A 23,539-nucleotide genomic window follows, 5' to 3' on the forward strand; every position below is an offset into this window, starting at 1 on the left:
CTGGGCCTTGGCAGAAACCCTCAGAAATGTCAGTGAGGCTGACCATAACATAGAGGCCAATGAGGTGAAAGTAAAAAACCCTTGCTTCATGGTTCATAGGGGTGATGAAGTCCTACCCACAGCGTCCACTTGAGAAGTATTTACCAGTGAAGTGTTCTGGAGCAGGTAACCCACAATTATGACAGAGCAAAACATTGCTTTTTAACTCTAAGAAAATGAGGCTCAAAACCTTCTATGTTGATAACTTGCATTTGAAGAAAACAAAGATTAAAAGAGCCTTTTATAACTATGGAAACCCTGCTGGTGTAGTGGTTAAGTTCTATGGCTGCTAACCAAAGGGTCGGCAGTTTGAATCCACCGGGCTCTCCTTGGAAACTCTATGGGGCAGTTCTACTCTGTCCTACAGGATGGCTGTGAGTTGGAATCGACTTGATGGCACTGGGTTTGGTTTTTTTTTTTAATAATTACACTGTATACACAATGATACACCCACATGCAGCATAGATACACAAGCTCCCCCATGTTTTCTGCTTCAAAACCACACTCCTCCACCTGTGGGCTGATAGTCCCTACCCTCAGGAAAGACTTGGCTTCCCCTGAAATGTTTCCAAGGACCCCAACAGAGAAGAGAGCCATCTGTTAAGGCCAGCTTTACTGAGTAAAGAATCACCCACCCTTGGTTTTCCTCAACTCCTCCACTAGGCAGCAGGCTTCCTCCTGAACTCGGTCATCAATGCTCCTCTCCCCCATCCAGATATTCCTCAGGGTCTTGAGGTAGAAGCACTGCAACTCCTTTCATGTCTTTCTGTTGCTGAAAATGACACCTACCAGGATGGAGAAGAGAAATTAGGTAGGAGATCCTTGGCAAGGAAGAGGATGCTGACCTAGGCAGCCATGCAGATAGGCCACATGCTGCCTGAGCAAGTCTTTGATCTTTGTTTTCCAGCCTACCCCACTCGCCATTACCCGAGCCCAACAAACCAATGTGAACATCTACCAAATTCTTTAGTAGCTCTTTCAGTTATTGGAAAACGGCCTCTTCCAGAAAACTCTTCTCCCAGATCAATCAGGGCTTCCTTAATTGCTTCATGCCCAGATCAATCAGGTCTTCCTTAATTGCTTCGTACCACTATGGAGTTCATGCCAAAATACAGAGTGAACACAGGGCCATAGGCTTTTGAGAAGTGGGAAATGCAAAATGGGTGTAAATATTACCAAAAGAAGCCACTATTTGAACTATATGCTGTGCATCATTAAGACTGATATTGTCATCATATTCTTGATGTTTTTATTATACCACATCCAATTTCAAATATTTTTAGTTTTATACAAACATGGTGGTGGTTTTATAGCTGCTGTTTAAGGGAATCTCTGACGTGCCAGGCAATGAAACAGATGCTTGTTTCATACGTCATTACAGCTAACCTCAAGTGAACGCCATGAGCAGGTTTACTTACCCCTATTTTACAGAAGACGAAAATGAGATTCAGAGAAGTTCAGTTTTGTTTCTAGTGTCTCTCAGCTAATAATTAAAACTTATTGCAGTCAAGTAGATTCCAACTCATAGTGACACTATAGGCCAGAACAGAATTGCCCCACAGGGTTTCCAAGGCTGTGATCTTTACAAAGCCAACTGCCATGTCTTTCTCCCATAGAGAGGTTGGTGGGTTCCAGTTGCTGACCTTTTGGTTAGCACTCAAGTGCTTAACTATTCTACCACCAGGACTCCTTCAGCTAATAATTAGAAGACCCAAATTTCAACCTTTGCTTGGTCAGTTTCTGACAGCTGGACATTTTATCCCCAGCAGTTACATTTGGACCAATATCCAACTGACTGATTTGTAACCTCCTTCCCACAGTGAGCCTATTCAATAGCATCATGATGAACATTAGAAATCTATATATTTTTAAAATCTGTCCATATAATTCCAAGCCCAACCGAGTTTGAAATCTGTGGGAATTGCTCAGAGAGAGAGAATGAGCACCACAGAGGCAATGCCAGGACAGACAGCATCTCATGGAAGAACCATTTCTTCCATTATGCAGCATTCCCAGGCCACAGGCAGCAGCTCTGTGCAGGGTCTAAAAGGATGTTGTCACCACCAGGGCCTCCCTGATTACTGCTTTCTTTCATTGACCCAAGCTGGTCCTTAGGCCATCCCTGTTCCCTTTATCAGGTGTAATCACCTTCTTAGGAACGGTTCAATTTTTGTGGCTAATCTGAAAAAACCAAATGGTTTATATCTTAGATGACTCCTGAATAGACATCCTAATCACAAACCACTTCCAATGCCATTTACTTTCACCCTAAAAATTACAGCAAAGGACTCTGGAACAATGAAGAGCAACATTGCCCCCTCCTTTTGCCACTTCACAACTACATTATTTTGATTCTGTGTTACAATGACTGTACCGAATTTTTCTCTTCTCCCAAATGCATTACTTCATTCCTTTATTTCTGAGGATGACAGACAAAAAAAAAAAAAAAAAGGCAACAGAAACAACAAAATCCAAAGGGATGAGTTTGCTTGAAGATGTTCTAGTTTAATACTTTGCTTCTAAAAAAAAAAAATCAAGCAATACATTATATTTGAAAACAGGGTTTAATTTACTTACCCCCTTCAATGCACTGGATAGCATAAAACATACTTACAATTGCATATGGAATTCCTGATGTTCTTCAGATTGAACTGTAGAATATTTCCAATAACCAGGAGAGGAGTAGGGACAGGAGGGAGCTTCCCTTTCCCATAGCTCTGTTTCCAGAGTGAAAAGAGAAGCAAAGTCAAGAGACAGAGCACCAGGACCACAGCTGTATCCACTGAAGCCTTCTCTTCTTACTCAGGCAGCTATGGCTTCCAATCCAATGGTTTTAAATACTCCTAGCTGGTTAACTCATGATTCTGATAAATAAAGTGACCAACCAGATAGATTTGCTATAATCCTTCTAAGTGAACGTTGGGCCACTGATAAAGATAAAAATAAAGGGACATTTAATCTTGCTCTCTTTCTTTCCTAGGAAGGCCCCACCTTGGAGGTTTTAACTGATACAGGGTTGAGCCCAAGCACTGGTTAAAAAATAAAACATTTAACAAATACCACTTGTGGTTCCAATTTGCAGGCAGGATTGAGAACTATTGAAGCGAATAATTTGATATGAAGTATTGCACAGAACTCTGGATTCTCAGACAGATGACAGGCTGGAAATTTATGTTTTTGAGGGAGTCAGAGTATTCTATGCCTTGTATATAAAAAAATGTCCTTTATGATCTTGAAAAATCTTGAAAATGGAAGTCTTTTGAACTATTTCCATGTATTGTATTTACTCCCCTATGTAAACACAAAATATAGTACCCAGCATAACTCATGTACCTTAAATGACCAAACACATATCCAGTAATTAATATGTATTTGTACATACATTGACCATTAAAAATCACCACCTCCTCATAGTAGGGAAGACACAGAATTATTTTTTGTATTTCAAATGGAAAGGAGGGCACTGGGAGAACAGCCTTCCAGTATCACATGGCTCATATGTGGCAGAACTGGGATTTGAGTGAGACCCGCTGATGCCCATATGGAGCACTAGCTCTTATACTACAGCTAACTCAAGAATACACTTAACACAACAAAAGAAAACCCCAAAACATTAGTTACTCTGAATATACTCCCCACTGACTCTGTTCACAAACCTTCAGTCTTCACATTAAATAAATAAACCACAAGGAATTATCTTAGAGTTGAGTCCAACTCATGGCAACGCATATGTGTCAGAGTAGAACTATGCTCCACAGAGTTTTCAATAGCTGAATTTTTGTTAGTGGATCCCCAGGCCTTTGTTCCTAGGCACCTTTATGTGGACTCAACTTCCAACCTTTCCATTAGCAAATGAGCATGTTAGCCATTTGTACCACCCAGGAATTCCTCACATTAAATAGAAGCCCATATTGACTCCACAGATAACAGGGGCATAAGTGCTCAAGATAGGGTATTTCCCATCTCTATCACTGCAGAAATGAAGTATGCTAAGCATAACTGAGGGAAGAGCCAGTCTCAGAGCAATTTAGTGGGCAGGGCTTGAGAATCTACGATTTCACCACCTTCCAGTTACTTCTGAACACAGCAGCTTCTATTGCTTTTTTTCATGTGTCCTCATCAGAAATAATGGGATAAATTAATGCAGGGCAAGAAGAGAAAATTATAGGAGGAAAAGCAGATCTGTGCTCTGGGGCAAAATAGGAGCTGGGTCTTCGTTAAACAGACCCACACGGTGGAATGAACACAATGTGCACACACCACAGAAGTGAGTGGGAAAATGATATTACTGGCATGAATCAAAAAAACAGAAAATACCAAATGTTGGAGAGGCTGCAGTGTGCTTGTAACTCTTATGAACTGCTGGCGGGAATATAAAATGGTACAAACATTTTGGAAAACAATACGGCACTTCCTTAAAAAGCTAGTCCCACATCAGGGGCCCAAGGACTGGTAGCTTCATCCACGCCACCAAGCTACCCTCAACAGGGGTCCAGGGGTAAGTGGTGTCTCCTAGTCCATACAGCCAATGGCATTGGGTGCCCATAGTCTGAATGCAAAAACCACCCACCTACGCACTGTAGGGAACAGGGACACCCTTTACTCACAGACACTCAGGGGTGCTTGTCAGCCCACTGCCTTGCTCAGCGCATGACCCCCTACTGCTCTTAGATATGTGTACTACACCAATCACCCCTGCTTGTCTAAGACTGTAGGTGAGAGCCTGCACCACACACTTGGTGACCAACTAACTGGACACCCGTACTGAACCCATACAAGAAAAGGAAACAGACTCCTGGACTCATATACCTAGTTAAAGCTTTAACCACCTGGTGACAGGACTTTGGAGCTACAAAGGTGGCAACAATCAACCAAGCTCACTCAAGCAGTCTATCTGGGCATATCAAAACAAAACAACAAAAGAAGCTAGGATTCAGTAACCAAATATAAAATAATTGAATGCAATCAATTATGGATGGCTTGGAGACAACAGTCAATATCAAACTGCATACAGAGATAGACCATGATGGCTTCAGCAAGCTCCCAAAACAAAGATTCAAGAAATCTTGCGGATGAAGATAACTTCCTGGAACTACCAGTGATAGAATTCAAAAGATTAATACACATAATTCTTCAAGAGTTCAGGAAGGAGATAAGGCGAAACACAGAACAAGCCAAGGAATGTGCAGAGATAGCATTCGAGGGGCTTAAGAAGATTAGAGAAAAGCATAATGACAAATTAAATAGGTTGGAGAATCCACAGAGGGGCAGCAAACAGAAATCCAAATTAACAATAAAATTTCAGAATTAGTCAACTCAATAGAAAGTCATAGAAGCAGAACTGAGGCAATGGAAGCCAGAATTAGTGAGACTGAAGATAAAGTTCTTGGCACCAACATATTTGAGGAAGTATCAGACAAAAGAATTAAAAAAAAAAAAAAGAAGAAGAAATCCCAAGAATTATGTGCAACTCTATCAAGAGAAATAACCTGAGACACCTTCAGATCCTTCAGGATCTCTCTGCCTCTTTGAGAGATGCTGGGCCAGGAAACTCTCCAAGAGCACCGTGGGGTTTGATATACACCGTTTTCCAAATAATTTGAAAACAGAACTGCTTTTAAAAGAACAGGTTGAGACACTTTCGAGGGGCGGAGCCAAGATGGCGGACTAGGCAGACGCTACCTCGGATCCCTCTTACAACAAAAACATGGAAAAACAAGTGAATCGATCACATACATAACAATCTACAAACCCTGAACAACAAACACAGATTTAGAGACGGAGAATGAACTAATACGGGGAAGCAGCAATTGTTTCCAGAGCCTGGAGCCAGCGCGCCAGTCAGGTACGGCACAAGCACAGAGACCTGCTCCACCCCCCTGAACTAACCCCGGGAGGGGGACCAGCCGGTTCCACGGGCGGCGTGGGACACAGCCGGTAGGAGAAGTCCCCGGGAGGCAGTGACTGGTCTTGGAGCAGAAAGAGCAGCATCCGAGCCGGGGAACCGTCCCGCAGGGATTTGGACTGGACGCAGGTACGCCATAAACACGGAGAGTTGCTCCACCCCCCTGAACTAACCTCGGGAAGGGGACCAGCCGGGTCGCGCGGGCGGCGTGGGACGCAGCCGGTAGGAGAAGTCCCCGGGAGGCAGCGACTGGTATTGGAGCGGGGAGAACAGCATCCCAGCCGGGACACTCGGTCACGGCCCAAGCACGGGGAGCTGCTCCACCCATCTGAACTAACCCCGGGAGGAGACCCAACTGGTTCTCGGAGGCGGCACGGCCACGCGGCTGGAAGGACGAGAAGTCCCCGGGAGGCAGCGACTGATTTTGGAGTCGAGAGTGCACCGTCCCAGTAGGGGAGCCTTGACGCTGGGCGTGGGGCTGGAAGCGGAGGATCTGACCCTGACTCCAGCGGGCCAGACCCCCTGGGGACAATCTCCACACAGCCAGCACACATAGGTGACGCGCCCACGGGAATCTCAGATATAATAGTCTTTCGAAGCAAGACAAGCAACTCTGGCTATATTCTGAGGTGCTACTCTCCTATCTCTCTGTTCCCTCTCCCACCCTCCCCAGGCGGCTTCATTAACATCTGGATAGCCTGAGCCAGAGGGAGAACTCTGATAGGGATCTGACTGCATTTTTTTTTTAGCAGATTTTCTGGAAAAACTAGTTTCCCAGTGATGGCTCGGAGACAACAATCCATATCAAACCACTTAAAGAAGCAGACCGTGACAGCTTCTCCAACCCCCCAAACAAAAGAATCAAAATCTTTCCCAAATGAAGATACAATCTTGGAATTATCAGATACAGAATATAAAAAACTAATTTACAGAATGCTTAATGATATCACAAATGAAATTAGGATAACTGCAGAACAAGCCAAGGAACACACTGATAAAACTGTTGAAGAACTCAAAAAGATTATTCAAGAACATACTGGAAAAATTAACAAGTTGCAAGAATCCATAGAGAGACAACATGTAGAAATCCAAAAGATTAACAATAAAATAACAGAATTAGACAACGCACTAGGAAGTCAGAGGAGCAGACTCGAGCAATTAGAATGCAGACTGGGACATCTGGAGGACCAGGGAATCAACACCAACATAGCTGAAATAAAATCAGATAAAAGAATGAAAAAAAATGAAGAAACCCTAAGAATTATGTGGGACTCTATCAAGAAGGATAACCTGCGGGTGATTGGAGTCCCAGAACAGGGAGGGAGGACAGAAAACACAGAGAAAATAGTTGAAGAACTCCTGACACAAAACTTCCCTGACATCATGAAAGACGAAAGGATAGCTATCCAAGATGCTCATCGAACCCCATTTAAAATTGATCCAAAAAGAAAAACACCAAGACATATTATCATCAAACTCACCAAAACCAAAGATAAACAGAAAATTTTAAAAGCAGCCAGGGAGAAAAGAAAGGTTTCCTTCAAGGGAGAATCAATAAGAATATGTTCTGACTACTCAGCAGAAACCATGCAGGCAAGAAGGGAATGGGACGACATATACAGAACACTGAAGGAGCAAAACTGCCAGCCAAGGATCATATATCCAGCAAAACTCTCTCTGAAATATGAAGGCGAAATTAAGATATTTACAGACAAACACAAGTTTAGAGAATTTGCAAAAACCAAACCAAAGCTACAAGAAATACTAAAGGATATTGTTTGGTCAGAGAACCAATAATATCAGATATCAACACAACACAAGGTCACAAAACAGAACGTCCTGATATCAACTCAAATAGGGAAAGCACAAAAACAAACAAATTAAGATTAATTAAAAAAAAAATACACATAACAGGGAATCATGGAAGTCAATAGGTAAAAGATCACAATAATCAAAAAGAGGGACTAAATACAGGAGGCATAGAACTGCCATATGGAGAGTGATACAAGGCGATGTAGAACAATACAAGTTAGGTTTTTACTTAGAAAAATAGGGGTAAATAATAAGGTAACCACAAAAAGGTATAACAACTCTATAACTCAAGATAAAAACCAAGAAAAACGTAACGACTCAACTAACATAAAGTCTAGCACTATGAAAATGAGGATCTCACAATTTACTAAGAAAAACGCCTCAACACAAAAAAGTATGTGGAAAAATGAAATTGTCAACAACACACATAAAAAGGCATCAAAATGACAGCACTAAAATCTTATTTATCTATAATTACCCTGAATGTAAATGGACTAAATGCACCAATAAAGAGACAGAGAGTCACAGACTGGATAAAGAAACACGATCCATCTATATGCTGCCTACAAGAGACACACCTTAGAGACACAAACAAACTAAAACTCAAAGGATGGAAAAAAGTATATCAAGCAAACAATAAGCAAAAAAGAAGAGGAGTAGCAATATTAATTTCTGACAAAATAGACTTTAGACTTAAATCCACCACAAAGGATAAAGAAGGACACGATATAATGATAAAAGGGACAATTGATCAGGAAGACATAACCATATTAAATATTTATGCACCCAATGACAGGGCTGCAAGATACATAAATCAAATTTTAACAGAATTGAAAAGCGAGATAGATACCTCCACAATTATAGTAGGAGACTTCAACACACCACTTTCGGAGAAGGACAAGACATCCAGTAAGAAGCTCAACAGAGACACAGAAGATCTAATTACAACAATCAACCAACTTGACCTCATTGACTTATACAGAACTCTCCACCCAACTGCTGCAAAATATACTTTTTTTTCTAGCGCACATGGAACATTCTCTAGAATAGACCACATATTAGGTCATAAAACAAACCTTTGCAGAGTCCAAAACATCGAAATATTACAAAACATCTTCTCAGACCACAAGGCAATAAAACTAGAGATCAATAACAGAAAAACTAGGGAAAAGAAATCAAATACTTGGAAAATGAACAACACCCTCCTGAAAAAAGACTGGGTTATAGAAGACATCAAGGAGGGAATAAGGAAATTCATAGAAAGCAACGAGAATGAAAATACTTCCTATCAAAACCTCTGGGACACAGCAAAAGCAGTGCTCAGAGGCCAATTTATATCGATAAATGCACACATACAAAAAGAAGAAAGAGCCAAAAGCAGAGAACTGTCCCTACAACTAGAACAAATAGAAAGTGAGCAACAAAAGAATCCATCAGGCACCAGAAGAAAACAAATAATAAAAATTAGAACTGAACTAAATGAATTAGAGAACAGAAAAACAATTGAAAGAATTAACAAAGCCAAAAGCTGGTTCTTTGAAAAAATTAACAAAATTGATAAACCATTGGCTAGACTGACTAAAGAAATACAGGAAAGGAAACAAATAACCCAAATAAGAAATGAGAAGGACCACATCACAACAGAACCAAATGAAATTAAAAGAATCATTTCAGATTATTATGAAAAATTGTACTCTAACAAATTTGAAAACCTAGAAGAAATGGATGAATTCCTGGAAAAACACTACCTACCTAAACTAACACATTCACAAGTAGAACAACTAAATAGACCCATAACAAAAAAAGAGATTGAAACGGTAATCAAAAAACTCCCAACAAAAAAAAGCCCTGGCCCGGACGGCTTCACTGCAGAGTTCTACCAAACTTTCAGAGGAGAGTTAACACCACTACTACTAAAGGTATTCCAAAGCATAGAAAATGACGGAATACTACTCAACTCATTCTATGAAGCCACCATCTCCCTGATACCAAAACCAGGTAAAGACATTACAAAAAAAGAAAATTATAGACCTATATCCCTCATGAACATTGATGCAAAAATCCTCAACAAAATTCTAGCCAATAGAATCCAACAACACATCAAAAAAATAATTCACCCTGATCAAGTGGGATTTATACCAGGTATGCAAGGCTGGTTTAATATCAGAAAAACCATTAATGTAATCCATCACATAAATAAAACAAAAGACAAAAACCACATGATCTTATCAATTGATGCAGAAAAGGCATTTGACAAAGTCCAACACTCATTCATGATAAAAACTCTTACCAAAATAGGAATTGAAGGAAAATTCCTCAACATAATAAAGGGCATCTATGCAAAGCCAACAGCCAATATCACTCTAAATGGAGAGAACCTGAAAGCATTTCCCTTGAGAACGGGAACCAGACAAGGAGGCCCTTTATCACCGCTCTTATTCAACATCGTGTTGGAAGTCTTAGCCAGGGCAATTAGGCTAGACAAAGAAATAAAAGGTATCCGGATGGCAAGGAAGAAGTAAAGTTATCACTATTTGCAGATGACATGATTATATACACAGAAAACCCTAAGGAATCCTCCAGAAAACTACTGAAACTAATAGAAGAGTTTGGCAGAGTCTCAGGTTATAAAATAAACATACAAAAATCACTTGGATTCCTCTACATCAACAAAAACAACACCGAAGAGGAAATAACCAAATCAATACCCTTCACAGTAACCCCCAAGAAGATAAGATACTTAGGAATAAATCTTACCAAGGATGTAAAAGACCTATACAAAGAAAACTACAAAGCTCTACTACAAGAAATTCAAAAGGACATACTTAAGTGGAAAAACATACCCTGCTCATGGATAGGAAGACTTAACATAGTAAAAATGTCTATTCTACCAAAAGCCATCTATACATTTAACGCACTTCCGATCCAAATTCCAATGTCATATTTTAAGGGGATAGAGAAACAAATCACCAATTTCATATGGAAGGGAAAGAAGCCCCGGATAAGCAAAGCACTACTGAAAAAGAAGAAGAAAGTGGGAGGCCTCACCTTACCTGACTTCAGAACCTATTATACAGCCCCAGTAGTCAAAACAGCCTGGTATTGGTACAACAACAGACACATAGACCAATGGAACAGAATTGAGAACCCAGACATAGATCCATCCACGTATGAGCAGCTGATATTTGACAAAGGACCAGTGTGAATTAACTGGGGAAAAGATAGCCTTTTTAACAAATGGTGCTGGCATAACTGGATATCCATTTGCAAAAAAATGAAACAGGACCCATACCTCACACCAAGCACAAAAACTAACTCCAAGTGGATCAAAGACCTAAACATAAAGACTAAAACGATAAAGATCATGGAAGAAAAAATTGGGACAACCCTAGGAGCCCTAATACAAGGTATAAACAGAATACAAAACATTACCAAAAATGATGAAGAGAAACCCGATAACTGGGAGCTCCTAAAAATCAAACACCTATGCTCATCTAAAGACTTCACCAAAAGAGTAAAAAGACCACCTACAGATTGGGAAAGAATTTTCGGCTATGACATCTCCGACCAGCGCCTGATCTCTAAAATCTACATGATTCTGTCAAAACTCAACCACAAAAAGACAAACAACCCAATCAAGAAGTGGGCAAAGGATATGAACACACATTTCACTAAAGAAGATATTCAGGCAGCCAACAGATACATGAGAAAATGCTCTCGATCATTAGCCATTAGAGAAATGCAAATTAAAACTACAATGAGATTCCATCTCACACCAGCAAGGCTGGCATTAATCCAAAAAACACAAAATAATAAATGTTGGAGATGCTGCGGAGAGATTGGAACTCTCATACACTGCTGGTGGGAATGTAAAATGGTACAACCACTTTGGAAATCTATCTGGCGTTATCTTAAACAGTTAGAAATAGAACTACCATACAACCCAGAAATCCCACTCCTAGGAATGTACCCTAGAGATACAAGCACCTTCACACAAACAGATATATGCACACCCATGTTTATTGCAGCTCTGTTTACAATAGCAAAAAGCTGGAAGCAACCAAGGTGTCCATCAACGGATGAATGGGTAAATAAATTGTGGTATATTCACACAATGGAATACTACGCATCGATAAAGAACAGTGACGAATCTGTGAAACATTTCATAACATGGAGGAACCTGGAAGGCATTATGCTGAGTGAAATTAGTCAGAGGTAAAAGGACAAATATTGTATAAGACCACTATTGTAAGATCTTGAGAAATAGTAAACCTGAGAACAACACATACTTTTGTGGTTACAAGGGGGGAGGGAGGGAGGGTGGGAGAGGGTTTTTTATTGATTAATCAGTAGATAAGAACTGCTTTAGGTGAAGGGAAAGACAACACTCAATACATGGAAGGTCAGCTCAATTGGACTGGACCAAAAGCAAAGAAGTTTCCAGGATAAAATGAATGCTTCAAAGGTCAGCGGAGCAAGCGCGGGGGTCTGGGGAACATGGTTTGAGGGGACTTCTAAGTCAATTGGCAAAATAATTCTATTATGAAATCATTCTGCATCCCACTTTGAAATGTGGCGTCTGGGGTCTTAAATGCTAACAAGCGGCCATCTAAGATGCAGCAATTGGTCTCAACCCACCTGGAGCAAAGGAAAATGAAGAACACCAAGGCCACACGACAACTAAGAGCTCAAGAGACAGAAAGGGCCACGTGAACCAGAGACCTACATCATACTGAGACCCGAAGAACCAGTTGGTGCCCAGCCACAATCGATGACTGCCCTGACAGGGAGCACAGCAGAGGACCCCTGAGGGAGCAGGAGATCAGTGGGATGCAGACCCCAAATTCTCATAAAAAGACCAAACTTAATGGTCTTACTGAGACTGGAGGAATCCCGGCGGCAATGCTCCCCAGACCTTCTGTTGACACAGGACAGGAACCATCCCCGAAGACAACTCATCAAAAATGAAAGGGACTGGTCAGCGGGTGGGAGAGAGATGCTGATGAAGAGTGAGCTAATTATATCAGGTGGACACTTGAGATTGTGTTGGCAACTCTTGTCTGGAGGGGGGATGGGAGGATAGAGAGAGAGGGAAGCAGGCAAAATTGTCAAGAAAGGAGAGACTGAAAGGGCTGACTCAAGAGGGGGAGAGTAAGTGGGAGTAGGGAGTGAAATGTATGTAAACTTATATGTGACAGACTGATTGGATTTGTAAACGTTCACTTGAAGCTTAATAAAAGTTATTAAAAAAAAAAAAGAGAAATAACCTACTAGTCACTGGAATGCCAGAAGAGGAGAGAAAACAGAAAATACAGGGGAATTGTTGAAGATTTGTGGCAGAAAAAGTCCCCAATATTGTAAAGATGAGAAAATATCTATCCAAGATGCTCATTGAAACCCACACACGGTGGATCCCAAAAGAAAGTCAAGAAGACATGTTATAATGAAACTTGCCAAATGCAAAGACAAAGAGAGAATTTGAAGAGTGGTTAGGGATAAACGAAAAGTCGCTTACAAAGGAGAGTCAATAAGACTAAGTCCGGACCACTCAGCAGAAACCATGCAGGCAAGAAGGCAATGGGATGCCAGCAAGAGTTACCTACCCAGCAAAACTGTCTCTCGAATATGAAGGCAACATTAGGACATTTCCAGATAAACAGATGTTTAGGGAATTTGCAAAAACCAAACCAAAATTACAAGAAATACTAAAGGGAGTCCTCCAGTTGGAAAATCACTAGCATCAGATAACAACCAAAGACTAGATAGAACACTGCATAGGGCAACAAGATACCAACCCAGAGAAGGAAATCACAAAAATAAATCAGAGCTAAAACGATCAAAGCAGGGCAACAGAGATGTCATTATGTCCAAGATGAGAACACTAAATCAAAAAAGAGGTGCTAAAAAATGTAGTCATAGATCTTTCATATGGAGAGGAAGACAAGGTGATATAAAGAAATAAAAGTATGGTTTAAAATTAAGAAAATAGGAGTAAATATTTAGGTAACGACAAAGGAAATTAACAATCCTAATTATCAAAATAAAAAAACAAGAAAAAGACTCAGCCAATACAAAATCAATAATAACGGAAAAGAGGAAAAGACAATATGTAAAGAAAAACGACTCAGCACAGAAAAGTAACTGGAAAAAAGAAACTGTCCACAACACACACACAAAAAGACATCAAAATGACAGCACTAAACTTATTCCTATCAATAATTATGCTGAATTTAAATGGACTAAATGCACCAATAAAGAGACATAGAGTGGCAGAATGGATAAAAAAACATGATCCATCTATATGCTAACTACAAGCCACATACTTTAGGCTTAGAGATACAAACTAAAACTCAGAGGTGTTAGTTCAACATTAGAAAAACAACCAATGTAATCCATCACATAAATAAATCAAAAGACAAGAACCACATGATCTTATCAGTTGAAGCAGAAAAGGCATTTGACAAAGCCCACAACCCATTCATGACAAAAAATCTTAGCAAAATAGGAATAGAAGAGAAATTCCTCAAATAATAAAGGGCATTTATACAAAGCCACCAGCCAGCATCATCCTAAATGGAGAGAGTCTGAAAGCATTCCCCTTGAGAACAGGAACCAGACAAAGATGCCCTTTATCCCCACTCTTATTCAACATTGGGCTGGAGCTTCTAGCCAGTGCAATTAGGCTAGAAGAAGAAATAAAGAGCATCCATGTTGGTAAGGAACAAGTAAAAGTATCTCTTTTTACAGAGGACATGATCTTATATACAGAAAACCCTAAAGAATCCACAAGGAAACTACTGAAACTAGTGGAAGAGTTCAGCAAAGGATCAGGATACAAGAGAAAGGTACCATTAATAATAGCCCCCAAGAAGATAAAATACTTAGGAATAAATCTAACCAGAGACATAAAAGACCTATACAAAGAAAACTACAAGAAACTACTGCAAGAAACCAAAAAAGACCTACATAAGTGGAAAAACATACCTTGCTCATGGATAGGAAAACTCAACATTTTGAGAAAATGCCTATTTTTACCCAAAGCGATCTATAGATACAATGCAATCCCAAGCCAAATTCGAATGGCATTTTTTAATGAGATGGAGAAACAAATCACCAACTTCATGTGCAAAGAGTAGAGGTCCCAGATAAGTAAAGCATTACTGACAAAGAACAAAGTGGAAGGCCCCACAGGAAACTCTGGTGGCATAGTGGTTAATTCCTACAGCTGCTAACCAAATGGTCGGCAGCTCAAATCTACTAGATGCTCCTTGGAAACTCCATGGGGCAGTTCCACTATGTCCTATAGGGTTGCTATGAGTCGGAGTCAACTTGGTGGCAACGGGTTTGGTTGTTTTTTATTTTATTTTTTTTTTGGTTTATACCACCACGGTAGTCAAAACAGCCTGGTCCTGGAACAACAATAGATACATAGACCAATGGAACAGAACTGAGAATCCAGACATAAATTCATACACCTATGAGCAGCTGATATTTGACGAAGGCCCAAATTCCATTAAATGAGGAAAGGACAGTCTCTTTAACAAATTGTGCTGGCATAAGTGGATATCCAACTGCAAAATAATGAAAAAAGACCCATACCTCACACCATGCAAAAAACTAATTCAAAATGGATCACAGACCTAAATATAAAATCTAAAATGGTAAAGGTCATGGAAGAAAAAACAGTGACAACACTGGGAGCCCTAATACATGGCATAAACAGTATACAAAACATCATTAACAATGCACAAACACCAGAAGAGAAACTATATAACTGGGATCTCCTAAAAATCAAACATTTATGCTCATGCAAACACTTCACCAAAAGAGTACAAAGACAACTTACGGACTCTGAAAAAACTTTTGCCAACAACAAATCCAATTAGAGTCTAATCTCTAAAATCTACAAGACCCTGCAAAAACTCAACAACAAAAAGACAACCCAATTAAAAAATGGGCAAAGGATATGAACAGGCACTCAACTAAAAAGACATTCAAGTAGCTAAGAGATACATGAGTAAATGCTCACGATCATTAGCCATTTGAGAAACACAAATCAAAACTACAATGAAATTCCATCTCACTCCAGCAAGGCTGGCATTAGTCCAAAAAACATAAAATAATAAATGTTGGAGAGATTGTGGAGAGACTGAAACACTTCTACACTGCTGGTGGGAATGTAAAATGGGACAACCACTTTGGAAATCAATTTGGCACTTCCTTAAAAAGCTAGAAATACAACTATCATACGATCCAGCAATCCCACTCCTTGGAATGTATACTAGAGAAATAAGAGCCTTTACACAAACAAATATATGCACACCCATGTTCACTGCAGCACTGTTTACAATAGCAAAAAGATGGAAGCAACCAAGCTGCCCATCAATGGATGAATGGGTAAATAAATTACGATATATTCACACAATGGAATACTATGCATCGAAAAAGAACAGTGATGAATCCGTGAAACATTTCATAACATGGAGGACCCTGGAAGGCATTATGCTGAGTGAAATTAGTCAGTTGCAAAAGGACAAATATTGTATGAGACCACTATCATAAGAACGCGAAAACTAGTTGAAACAGAGAAGAAAATATTCTTTGATGGTTACGAGAATGGGGAGGAGGGAGGGAGGAAGCGAGAGGAAGGGGTTTCACTACTTAGATAGTAGATAAGAACTATTTTAGGTGAAGGCAAAGACAACACAAAATACAGGAGAGGTCAGCACAACTGGACTAAACCAAAAGCAAAGAAGTGTCCTGAATAAACTGAATGCTTTGAAGGCCAGCGTAGCAGGGCTGGGATTTGGGGACCAGAGTTTCAAGGGACATCTAAGTCAATTGGCAAAATAAAATCTATTAAGAAGATATTCTACATCCCACTTTGGAGAGTGGCATCTGGGGTCTTGAATGCTGGAAAGTGGCCATCTAAGATGCATCGGTTGGTCTCAACCCACCTAGAGTGAAGAAGAATGAAGAACACCAAAGACACAAGATAAATTATGAGAGCAAGAGACAGAAAGTGCCACATAAGACAGAGACTGCATCACCCTGGGACCAGAAGAACTAGGTGGTGCCTGGCTACAACCTATGACTGCCCTGACAGGGAACACAACAGAGAACCCCTGAGGGAGCAGGAGAGCAGTGGAATGCAGACCTCAAATTCTCATGAAAAGATCAAACTTAATGGTCCGACTGAGACTAGAAGGACCCCGGAGATCATGGTGCCCAGACCTTCTGTTAGCCCAAGACTGGAACCATTCCCAAAGCCAACTCTTCAAACAGGGATTGGATTGGACTATGGGATAAAAAATGATAGTGGTGAAGAGTGAGCTTCTTGGATCAAGTAGAAACATGAGACTATGTGGCCAACTCCTGTCTAGAGAGGAGATGAGAAGGCAGAGGGGGTCAGAAGCTAGCCAAATGGACACGAAAAAAGAGAGTGGAGGGGAGGAGTGTGTTGTCTCATTACAGGGAAAGCAACTAGGAGTATGTAGCAAGGCGTATATAAATTTTTGTACGAGAGACTGACTTGATTTGTAAACTTTCACTTAAAGCACAATAAAAATTCAAAAAACAAGAATGCAAAAAAAAAGGTTTAAACACAGAAGAAAACATTCTTTAATGGAGGGAGGGAGAGGGTTATTCACTAATTAGAGTAGCATGGGCAGGGGTCTTGGAATGTTCCCTGTGAGTAGGGAAGTTGTTTTTCCAATTAAATAGATCTGAGATAGTAAAGGGGTTGTGAACGCATACCACTGGAGTTTCTTCTCCTATGGCTTCTCCTGTTCCTGGTTAGGGAAATTGTCTCAAAGGGAAAAGTCCCACCGACCTGCCTGCGATCGCTGGGCCACATGGAGCACTACTCTGGCTGTGCACCAAGGATAGAACCTTGGTATCCAAGCCCACTCCTGTAGCAGATGGAAGGTTTATAGGTTGGACATAAGGTGGTGGTGGCAGCCTCGGAGGTCTGGGGACAAAAGTTGGTTCCTCCTTTGTACCAGGATCTAAAATTTTTGGTTTCATTTTTTTTGCCACCATAACTTCACACTGTTTCTGTAGATTCTTGTTTTGCCAAATATCATAAAAGCTCCATCCCACTTCCCCTCTCTTGTGCCAAATAAGTCTAACTGCAGTACACTGTTATAATTTAAGGATCTATTTTCTAGCCAGGTTTCTCCATCTCCCATTTTGTACTGTGGCCAGGCCATATTACACAGGATCTTCATTTTGGAGCTCTTCATGGGGTCGCTCCCAAAGTAAGGCCAATTTTTAAGTACACAATCCAGAGGGTTACATTCCAGAATACTTGTTGATTACCCATTTCTCCACAAAAAGAACACTTTTGCTTAGTGAACAACAGGAGTTTCACAGGCTAAGTCTTACGTTCTCTACATCCCTTCTCTGTCATGACCAAATTCATGTCTTACTCACCTAGGGAATCTCCACCCTTTTTCTGGGGCACTGCGATAGTCTCTTTTTCTTTAGAGTGAGCATCACCAAGTTTCCGAGATCAGCTTCAACCTCAAAGACTGAGGTTTGGTCCCCCAGGGAATCTGTCCAATGTGCGCTGGGGATGGGTAGTCAGCTCCTTTTGGTCAAATGCACTGTTAGGAACCAGGCAAGTTCAGGCAAATCAGAATGTCCCATCTGGGGTGCCCAAAATTGTTACCCTGCTCAAGTTCTGGGTTCGGACCCGATGCAAATTTCCCCAATAAGGATGACACCAAACAGAAAAAGAGGATTTAATCTGAGCATGTGCACAAGCTGAGGCAGACAGGAATATGGTCCACTAATTTTGCCAGTCTCGGGTTACACCGGTTTGCTCTTTTATACTCTGAGGAAGGGGGAAGTTCTTAAAAAATGATGCAACTACGGATTTCTACATTTTCAAATATACCTCCCAAGCACAATACAATCTTAATCTCATTAAAATGTTAGCATGTCTCATTATCTTGTTAAGTCTTCTCCTAGGGGAGTGATTTTACTATGTTAATGAGCCCTTTACTGACCTCTGGGCTTGGGTCTGGTGCAAGGGTTAATATTTGAAAATTTGTCTCTTGTGGATATTGTTCTGAAAGTTTATCAGGGAGTGGCTGTTTTGCTCTTAGCAAGTTTTATGTAAACTAATCTCTTTCAGGGCATACTGATGGTATCAAGGACACCACAGGATTCTGTAAGATGCTGAGGGCCCTCCCTGGGACTGTCTCTATGCAGTGACTTCAACAACACCAGCACCATCAATTGTTTCTAAACGTTGTCTGTGAGTTCCTTCTCTCTCAAGATCTAGGAAGTTGCCTTGTTATGGAGAGATGTCGAGGGGAGTCTTGAGATTCTGAGCACTGAGTCTGCCCCTTCCTGGATGCCCACAACCAACAGATTGCCTCTGTGTCCTTCACAGTCTTTGCCTCCCTCACTCCTGTCTGCCCATGGTCCCTGCTAGTCAGACTATTCTTATTACTGCTTTGACTGCACTGTCCACTATGGAAACCACACATGCCCACCTTGTTTTTGGTGGTTAATTGTCACAACTTGACCCCTGCCACTTCGTACTCAATTATCCCCATTTCATTTAAGGGTTCCTGTCCAGTTGTAGCAGCTTGTGCTATAACTTCTGATCTGCTGAGAAGAATGACCACAGAGCTCTTCAAAGATACTGTGGCTCCCTTACAAATTTATTTTGCACAGTCGTGTTGAAAGGTGTGACAAAGAGCATGAATGTATGCTCTGTTGAAGTTAAAGCAGAGACATTTATTGAACATTCAAAAGCAATCTGACCAGGGAAACATCTGATCTTACAGAGTGAAACAGACACTCCCAAAATGGCGAAACTGCGAAGAACTTCTAAAGGGAGAGAACAAAGAACCTAAAGTGTGCTATTGCAGTTGCAGGTTACAAACTTAACTCAGTGTAAGGCCAACTTACTGGAAGGGTTACGGAGTTCCTTAGAAACAGCTTGCTCAAGAAAAACTTTCCTTGTAAGTGGTTGCCTGGGAGATTCAGATAAATGTCAGCACCAAGGCCTTTTTTCTGAGACATTGTATTTACATCCTTATCAAGGAAGAAATATTTCTTAAGACCATCTGGCAGGGAGGGTTTTAACAGCCCCGGGAAGCACTTTATCAATATTCTACCAGTTTAACTACAGAAAAGGATATTTTGTTTTTAGTTACTTTGTTACAGGTCTTAAAAAGTAGGTGAAGGGAGGCGGGGCAAAGATGGCTGAATAGACAGATGCTTCGGGTGAGCCCTCTTACAACAAAGACCAAAAAAACAAAGTGAAACGAGCATATTTATGACAATTTTTTTTTTTTCTGAGCCGTGAACATCAAAGGCAAGGTTAGAAAAGGAACTGAGTGGCAGGGGGAAGAAGAGATGGTTCAGAAGAGGAGAGGCGTTACTGGCCTGAAACCAGGAGCTCTTAAGCAGCATTTCCAGGAGTACCAGTGGCGGGCTGGTACTAGGGTTCAGATGCAGTTTCCTCAGGCAGCCACAAAACCTACTCTCACCTCCAGAACCAGAGAAGAATGGCACTCTCAGCAAAAACTAAGTACTTCCATATATTTTACTACGCTCCCCCCTCCCCACACACCCTCAAGCCAGTTTCAGCATCTGTTCTTTTCCCTGGGCATGAGATGTGCCTTGTTGAGTGCCTAGAGCCATCCTCCAGGCCCTGGAGAAGGAATAAATACACAACTACGGGAAAAGCTAATGTGCCAGCTCCACTAACCAAGGGAGCTCAGGACTGAAGTGGCTCCTGTCCAGGCATAAACTGTCCAAGGACATTGAGTACCTTCACTATCTGCATGGACCTGTGTGGGCATATAACCAGAGAATAGGCCCTTGTTTGCAGACTACAACTCTTTCAGCTGTACAGTGGAGAGGTGGGTGTTTGATGTTTGACACTGCTTTGCCAGTTAAACGGGGTACTCACCTACCCACATCAGGGGTCTAAAGTCTAGTGGCTCTGCTCAGGTCACCCAGCCAACCATGACAAGGGTCCAAAGATAACTGGTACCTCCCAGCCCTTACAACCAAAACCATTGGGTGCCCAGGGTCTGTCTGCAGAGCCCACCCACCTGTACGCTCTAGGGAACAGAGACACATTTTCCTTAGAGACACGTGGGGCATGATTCTCAGCCCCCTGCCTTATTCAGAGCATGACCCTTGTTGCAACCAGATAGCAGTACCTACACAGATCAACCTTGCCCCTCTAAGGCTGTAGGACAGAGCCTCTACCACACACTTGATGATCAACTACCTGAAAACCTGAGCTGAAGTCATACAAGAAAAGTGAATGGATTCCTAGACTGATATATCTGATAACAGTTCTAGCCATCTGGGGACACAACGTCACAGCTCCAAAGATGAAAATAATCAAGATAGCTCACTCAAGCAACCCATTTGGGCATATCAAAACAAAACAAAGCAAGAAGCTGTGACACACTAAGCAAACATAAAATAAACTAATACAATAACTTATAGATGGCTCAGAGACAACAGTCACTATCAAGTCACATAAAGAAAGACAATGATCGCCTTAACAGTTTTCAAAACAAAGAATCCAGGGATCTTACACTTTCTGGAATTACTAGAGGCAGAAAACAAAAGATTAATATACAGAGCCCTTCAAGACATCAGGAAGGAAATCAGGCAATACGCAGAACAAGCCAAGGAACACACAGATAAAGCAGTTGAAGAAATTAAAAAGGTTATTCAGAAACATAATGAAAAATTTAATAAGCCGTAAAAATCCACAGACAGACAGCAATCAGAAATTCAGAAGATTAGCAATAAAATGACAGAATGAGACAACTCAATAGAAAGTCAGAAGACCAGAAATGAGCAAGTGGAAGGCAGAATTTATGAACTTGAAAATAAAGCACTTGGCACCAATATATTTGAAGAAAAATCAGATAAAAGAATTTTAAAAAATGAAGAAAGCTGAAGAATCATGTGGGACTCTATCAAGAGAAATAACCTACGAGTGATTGGAGTACCAGAACAGGGAGGGATAACAGAAAATACAAAGGGAATTGTTGAAGATTTGTTGACAGAAAACTTCCCCGATATTGTGGAAGATGGGACGATATCTCTCCAAGATGCTCATCAAACTCCACCTAAGGTAGATGCTAAAGAAAGTCACCAAGACATATTATAAACAAACTTGCCAAAACCAAAGATAAAGAGAGAATATTAAGAGCATCTAAAAGAAGTCACCTACAAAGGAGCGCCAATAAGAATAAGCTTGGATTACTTGGCGGAAACCATGCAGGCAAGAAGGCAATGGGTTGACTTATATAAAAAAATTGAAGGAAAAAAATTGCCATCCCAGAATCATATATTCAGCAAAACTGTCTCTCAAACATGAAGGTGAAATTAGGACATTTCCAGAAAAATAGAAGTTTAGAGAATTCACAAAAACCAAATCAAAACTGCAAGAAATACTAAAGGGAGTTCTTTGGTTAGAAAATCAGTAATACCAGGTATCAACCCAAGACTAGAACACTGGGCAGAGCAATCAGATGTCAACCCAGACAGGGAAATCACAAAAATAAATGAAGATTAAAAAAACACTCAAAACGTGGGAAAAAGCAATGTTACTATGTAAGAGAAGACAGTAATACAACAACAAAGAGGGACTAAGAAACGTAGTCATAGATTTTTCATACGGAGAGGAAGGCAAGGGGATACAAAGAAATAAAAGATAGGTTTAAATTTAGAAAAATAGGGGTAAATCATAAGATAACCACAAAGGAGACAAACTATCCTACACATCAAAATCAAATGCAAGAAGAAAATACAGACTCAACAGAAACAAAATCAACAACAATGAATATGAGGAAAAGACAATATATAAAGATAATCTACGCAGCACAAAAAATTAAGTGGGAAAAAGAAACTGGCAACAACACACACAAAAAAGGCATGAAAATGATAGCAGTAAATTTATACCTACCTTTATCCATAATTACACTGAATGTAAATGGACTAAATGCACCGATTAAGAGACAGAGAGTTGCAGAATGCATTACAAAACATGATCCATCTATATGCTGCCTACAAGAGACATACCTTACACTTAGAGACAAAAATGAGCTAAAACTCAAAGGATGGAAAAAAATATATCAAGCAAGCAATGATCAAAAAAGAGCAGGAGTGGCAATATTAATTTCTGACAAAATAGACTTGAACTCATAGACATATACAGAACACTCCACCCAACAGCAGCCAAGTACACTTTCTTTTCTAGTGCACGTGGAACATTCTCTAGGATAGACCACATATTAGGTCATAAAGGAAGCCTTAGCAGAATCCAAAACAGTGAAATATTACAAAGCATCTTCTCTGACCATAAGGCCATAAAAGTAGAAACCAATAACACAAAAAGCAGGGAAAAGATATCTAACACTGAGCAATACCCTGCTCAAAAAAGACTGGATTATAGAAGACATTAAGGACGGGATAAAGAAATTCACACAATCCAATAAGAATGAAAATATCTCCTATCAGAATCTTTGGGACATAGCGAAAGCAGTGCTTAGAGGTCAAATTATATCAATAAATGCACAAATCCAAAAAGAAGAAAGGGCCACAATCAAAGTACTATCAGTAGAACTTGAAAAAAATAGAAAGAGAGCAACAAAAGAAACCCTCAGGCACCAGAAGAAAACAAATAATAAAAATGAGAGCAGAACTAAATGAAATAGAAAACAGAAAAACAACTGCAAGAATTAACAAGACCAAAAGCTGGTTCTTTGAAATAATCAACAAAATTGATAA

General features: G+C 40.4%; 1 pseudogene; it reads right to left on the reverse strand.

The window, feature by feature from the left end:
• Positions 1-666: 666 nt before the first annotated feature.
• On the reverse strand, positions 667-22,725 carry LOC126060003 (cytochrome P450 2C9-like; annotated as a pseudogene).
• Between the last annotated feature and the right edge of the window lie 814 nt (positions 22,726-23,539).

Source organism: Elephas maximus, chromosome 16 (genome assembly GCF_024166365.1).
Source record: "Elephas maximus indicus isolate mEleMax1 chromosome 16, mEleMax1 primary haplotype, whole genome shotgun sequence".
NCBI lineage: Eukaryota > Metazoa > Chordata > Mammalia > Proboscidea > Elephantidae > Elephas > Elephas maximus.